Source organism: Oncorhynchus gorbuscha, unplaced genomic scaffold (genome assembly GCF_021184085.1).
Source record: "Oncorhynchus gorbuscha isolate QuinsamMale2020 ecotype Even-year unplaced genomic scaffold, OgorEven_v1.0 Un_scaffold_3212, whole genome shotgun sequence".
Classification (NCBI taxonomy): domain Eukaryota; kingdom Metazoa; phylum Chordata; class Actinopteri; order Salmoniformes; family Salmonidae; genus Oncorhynchus; species Oncorhynchus gorbuscha.
Genome location: NW_025747521.1, coordinates 37,712 through 44,585, shown reverse-complemented (window position 1 = coordinate 44,585; position 6,874 = coordinate 37,712). Strand labels below are relative to the sequence as shown.

Sequence of the window (6,874 nt, the reverse complement as noted above, 5' to 3'; positions counted from 1 at the left end):
AACATCCATATAATACATATAACATCAACATCAACATCCATATAATACATATAACATCAACATCCATATAATACATATAACATCAACATCAACATCCATATAATACATATAACATCAACATCAACATCCATATAATACATATAACATCAACATCCATATAATACATATAACATCAACATCCATATAATACATATAACATCAACATCCATATAATACATATAACATCAACATCAACATCCATATAATACATATAACATCAACATCAACATCCATATAATACATATAACATCAACATCAACATCCATATAATACATATAACATCAACATCAACATCCATTTAATACATATAACATCAACATCCATATAATACATATAACATCAACATCAACATCCATATAATACATATAACATCAAATCCATATAATCCATATAATACATATAACATCAACATCCATATAATACATATAACATCAACATCAACATCCATATAATACATATAACATCAACATCAACATCCATATAATACATATAACATCAACATCAACATCCATATAATACATATAACATCAACATCCATATAATACATATAACATCCACATCAACATCCATATAATACATATAACATCAACATCAACATCCATATAATACATTACAGTAATACAGTCCACACAAAAAAAATATTAGCTTACTGGAGCATAGCTACATCTATGGGCTTTTACGGTTTTCTGTCGTACATGATGTGCAGTAGCCTATCATAGGCTATGTATTGGATAATGACTCATTGGGCTCATAAAATATCTTTGGGTGGGAAATACCGGGTTACTAGGGAGAAAAGTGATTGTTCTTGGGATGGAATATTTGTAAAATACAGGGAAAATAGTCAATCCTAATCTGTAGTTTTTTCTTTAAATGTCTGGGGCTGCTGGTGAACTATGATCTGCAGGCATAATCCAAGTGACACTGTATTAGTGCACATGCCAGTCTTTAGGGTGTCTGTAGCTAGGTTTGAATCCAATTGGCTACAGATTTTCATGCGAATATTCTAAAATCTGCATATTAACAATATGAAAATGTTAGGGTTTCCACTAGGAAAATTTGGAGCCAGACAACATGACCAGGAATATTTTAATTTACCTGACAGTTGAGATGGCGCAGCCAGTGCCATCAATAACGGAGGGATGTTGGCCAAATGAAACACATTTACATGTCCTTCAAAACAGTTTATAATACTTTACAAAAACACTATTTATTGTGTTTGGGTGTGTCACATATGCAAAACTTGATAGCCTTTTTAAAATTGTTTTTTAAGCTCCTTTCCTAAAACAATAATTGTCCACCTCATGGTTCAGCTGTCTGGGATTTGAGCACTAAATGCATCAAGGCATTGCATGCATAGTCCTATAGACTTACGTGTCCACTGTATGATATTAGTATAAACAAATATATAGTCTGTGTAAAGGAAAAGAAGCTTAGGCCTATCCCCAGAGAGATCGAGAGAGTGATATGCCGGTAGCATGCTGCAACACCAACATGCATTTCTTTATGCCAAGTGGCTACTGTGTATGCTATACTGTAACAGTTTTTCTCCTCTTCTGTGGAGGAGTAGGAAGGATCGGACCAATATGCAGCGTGGTAAGTGTTCGGCATTTTATTACACTGAACACTACAAAGTAAACAAAAAGAACAACCGAAACAGTTCCGTCTGGTAACTAATACAAAGACCCACAAATCATAGTGGGAAAACAGGCTGCCTAAGTATGGTTCTCAATCAGAGACAACGATAAACAGCTGCCTCTGATTGGGAACCATACCAGGACAAACACAGAAATACAAAAACATAGAACAACACAGAATACCCACACCAACTCACACCCTGACCAAACTAAAATAGAGACATAAAAAAGGAACTAAGGTGACATATACAGATATTTTTTAAATATATATTTTTGCTATACAGATATAGACTTACAGGAGGTTAATTTGTTTATTTTAGATCAGAATATTTAGTATAAAGGTAAACATTATTTTGTTAGATTATAGGAGTAACTCTGGTAGGCCTGAAACAGTTCCTCACCTCAAGTTCAACTGTCTGAGTCAGTTGGAGCACCAGGGTGCACTGCCTTCATATCATACACCTGCAGCAGCTAAAGTTCAATAATAGCCACACCACACCAAACCTTCACAAAAGTTGCTACACTTTATTAAGATAATATCAAAAGTAAGTCAAGAAGTTGTTCATAGGGAATATATGAGCATGCTATTATATTGGCGGCAAACACAGCATTACAGTTGGAACTTAATTTGGGCAAAGAATGAAATAAAACAATTGCGAACTGGTTTAAACCTTTTGAACATGCTATTGCAATAATTACCAACAAAGGCAAGCGCCGACTGTACCCAACATATGACAGAAATAGGATAATGTTAATATATGTCAAATGGCAGCCAAGCATCTATCATCATAAACATTTATACTATATTGAAGCGTTAGGTTCTAGGTGCGTGAGGAATAGCTACTCGGACTGTAGAGGCAGAGCACGAGTTGAGCTTTCCTGTATAACTGGGCCCGCCGGCAGCTTATGTGCTCACATTATAATAGGACAACTTGTTAGAATGATGATCTGCAAAAGACAACACATTCAGTATCAGAAGTACTCTAGGGAGTTTTTCCTAGCCACCGTGCTTTTACACCTGCATTGTTTGCTGTTTGGGGTTTTAGGCTGGGTTTCTGTACAGCACTTTGAGATATCAGCTGATGTACGAAGGGCTATATAAATAAATTTGATTTGATTTGATTTGGATATGCGCTGTTCCTTATGTCTTAGAATCTGAAGACAGGTTAATTTACTCCTCCACTTTTGCATCAACCTTGGCAAGTTGAGACTAAGTCTGCGATGCGGTGCGTCTCCTCCTTTTGACACAAATGAAAATGCCCAATAGAATAACAACCAGCAGCATCACCAGTAGAACTGAGAGGGTGGATAGGTGAACTCTCTCTGCCCCAGACTCCCAACTGACATCCAGCTTGTTGTCTAGACTGAGGTGAGAGGCAGTGCAGGTGTAGTTGTGTCTCTTCTTTAGCTCCTCAGTACTGACCTCCAGACTCTTCCTCAGCTGGTAGGTCCCGTCTCCACTAGGCAGAACCTCCCCCTGTCAGCTCCTGTTCTGCCACTGGCTGGCCGTCTCTCAGCAGGGTCATGTTGATGTGGCGGGGTAGAAACCAAACGCCAGGCAACTCACCTGAAACTCTCCAGAAACCTCTTTCTTTATCAACCTGAGTCTGGGAGGAACTTTACGCATCACAACGTTCTTCTCCCTCTTCAGGATTGTCTTCAGTGTTCTGATGCAAATGGGAAGGAAAACATTCCCAAAAAGTGTTCTAAGATATTCTCTCCTCACCCCATCATATCCTGGTCGTAGTTTCCCAGCATCGTATGTAAAATGTGTCATGTTGTAATATAACGTTTGATCTGTATAAATGGCATTGAAAGTGTCTTTTTCCATGATCAGAGCAGGTTCACCGTTGTCCAACATCTCACAGCCAGACATTCTTTGCTGAACTTGAACACCTCCTGTGAGATTAAAGTGGTGCTTCAGGTGAAATGATCTGCCTTTCATGTGGTGGTACATAATTCCAAACACATAATCTCCGTCCTGAAATAATTCATCATGTATTTTTCCTGTTTGTTTAGGTCCCCTGTAGACAGGCTGTTTATCGTTGGAGTCATAGTAAGCCACATGGATGTCATCTAACATCACCACAACCGTAAACTCAGGGAAAGGCGTCTCCCCGATGATGTAATTTGCAAGTGCCCACAGAGAATGTGATCCTGAACCTGGGAGAGGAGTGATATTATACAGTTATGGACATTTCGAGAGCCTGGGACTATAAGGTTTTATCTGCTAAGATATTTGGCTTTCACTCATCATCACAAATTGTAATTAAGATAGTTAGTGCCTCCTAAAGACATGATTGAGAAAGAGGGTGGGCTATCAGCTGATCATTGATGTTGATGATTGATGTAAATATACTAGTTAGCAAACTCTATTTATTTTACACTGATTGTGATTGAACTTTCTTTCTGCCTCTCTCTGCTGTGAGTATCAGCCAATCAGACTGAATATTGATGATGGTGTAGGCAAAATCAAGGGTTATCAAGTGATAATGAAATGTTATGCTGCTGTGGCTGTACTGTTGATATTTGAACTAGGTAGTCAGCTACACACACTCGACCAGTGACCACATCTCTCAAGTCATGCATGTTTGGATACCGGGCTCACTCATTCTCTGTGCAGGGCAGACTGGAGGGGAAAAGGGCACAACTGGGCATGTGTGCAAGCTCTGTACAGAGCATATCAATAGGAGCAACCAATGGATGGGGTGGGGGGGTAGCGAAGTTGTTGACACAAGGTCTGAACAACAGTGACAAAACATTTCCACTAAAAAATAATATTTGGGGGGAAATTATACCACCACCCAAAAGGGCAGGAGACTTTGGACAATGGAAGGGGTAGAGCCCTATCTGTGCAGCTGCCTGGTGTCAGCTATTTTGATCTTGTACTCTTTTGAACTCAACAACATGAATTGGGGTATTTAGAGTACTCTCTAGGTAGAGAATATTGAACAGAGCAATGCTATGTCAATCACTCACTTTTGACAAAAATGCAGATAACCTATAATCCCAAACGTTTTGTTTAACATTTTTATAACACAACAAATCTTTCAATGAGTTGAGAGAAAGTAGATAGTCCATCTTACCTGCGTTGACAATGGTGGAAAAGGAAAGAACAAACAAAAAGACAGACAGTTTGCACATGATTCAGAAATGTTCACTGCTTTTGCGGTAGCCTCACAAAACAGTTTCTAACTCTCGAGTCTGACACTTTCCCTTTCGCTTATCCTTCTTCTTCTGTAATATTATGCCCATCATTACATCCACAAACAAATGTTAGAGGTGCATGTTGCCACCTACTGTACTGGAGTGTGTAGTCAATCACAGTTTACAGACTAAATGAATAATGAAACAAACATTAAGTGAAACTTAATTCTCCTATCTAATCCTGTACTACTAAGAAAACTATTATAAATCCTCCCCATTCCCCAAATCCCTTTCACAACCCTTTCCAGCTTATGCAAGTCAACAATTATTAATCTTAGGTCTACTTAGGTCTTCATGTGAATAACAAAGTCACATTTTGTGAGTGTTTTTTATATTGCAGGGCAGCTCTAACCAACATCTCCAATCTCGTCTCATTGATTGGACTCCAGGTTAGCTGACTCCTGACTCCAATTTGTTTTTTGGAGAAGTCATTAGCCTCGGGGTTCACATACTTTTTCCAACCTACACTGTGAATGTTTAAATTATGTATTCAATATAGACAAGACAAATGCAATCATTTGTGTGTTAGTAGTTTAAGCACACTGTGTTTGTCTATTGCTGTGACTTAGAGGAAGATAAGATCACATTTTTAGACAAATGTATGTAGGTAATTCTAAAGGGTTCACATACTTTTTCTTGCAACTATATGTGAGACTCAGCAAGTGTGGAGGGAGAGAGGGTGTGCTCTGTGTCCTAGGTTTTGCTTATGTCTACATCTTTTGTCTGTTATGCCCTGTTTTCCGTCAACCATGATCTCTACTGCTTGCTGATTGGCTCATGGTGTGAGCCATTTGTCAAAGGGGGATATGGTGGAGAACATTTCGGCCCAATGGTTTTGCCCAAATTTGAATCTGCACATCAAACAGTTCATTTACCGTTGTGCGACATGTTTGTTATATAACGTAGACAAGGGAAATCCACTGCAACCAGGGAAGTTCTCCACTCCAAAATTACCTTTTGTCCATCTTGCTATGAATTTCATAGACATGGTAGAGTGAAAAGAAAGAATGAGATGCTGCCTGGTGATAATTGACAGGTTCACCAGGTGGGTGGAAGCATTTCCCACCCCAAGCTGCGATGCGCGAACAGTTGCAAAATTGCTAGTCAGGGAAATTAAACCCAGGTTCGGTGTGCCTGAGGTTTTGTCTGCAGACAATGGCACCCGTCTCATAGGAGATTTGGTTGCCCAAGTGGCCAAAATGATAGGTGTAGACCAGAAGTTTGTGTCCATCCATCACCCGCAGAGTAATGGGATAACAGAGGGCTAATGAAGTGATCAAAGGGGGGCTTGAAAAAGTCTGTCATTCTACAACAATGAGCTGGGTGGAATACTTGCCCCTTGTCCTCATGAAAATGCGCAGCAGCGGATTTTGAAATAACTAACCTCTATTGTCAGGTCTCTCCACTCTGCCCACAGGAAAGCAAACAAGGTTCCCCCAGGTGAAGACCCTGACAAGCTTCCCATAAACGTTGGGGACTGGATGAAAACAGCAGGGCCAGATCTTCCAGAAAGTTATCAAACGAAGTCTCTCGGACATTCAGATTCCGTTTTATAAAATGTTCAAATGTTGGTCATTTTTCCTCTGTCCCGGTAAATCCCAAAAGAGGGCGAATGGAATCATATTGCAAATGTATAAAACATCATCAATCACGACGTGGCCTTTTCTCCTAAATCGTGTCTTTTCGATTTCGGCCTTTTCTCCGAAATCGAAAAGACACATTTTTAAAAAGGTTTTTAATGCCATTACGGGGTAGCAGGGGGTCTCGGTTGGGTAGGGAGCACCCCCACCCGTGCCCATCCAACCCCCCCTCCCTTTGGCTGTCTCGTTGTTGTCGGTGATCAGGCCTACCACTGTTGTGTCATCGGCAAATGTAATGATGGTGTTGGAGTCGTGCCTGGCCGTGCAGTCATGAGTGAACAAGGAGTACAGGAGGGGGCTGAGCATGGACCCCAAGGAGGCCCCTGTGTTGAGGAGCAGCGTGGTGGATGTGTT

The 6,874-nt window shown here is 39.9% G+C and overlaps 1 pseudogene; it reads right to left on the bottom strand.

Annotated features, from left to right (window-relative positions):
- Positions 1-2,807: 2,807 nt before the first annotated feature.
- Positions 2,808-4,899, bottom strand: LOC124027428 (annotated as a pseudogene).
- Between the last annotated feature and the right edge of the window lie 1,975 nt (positions 4,900-6,874).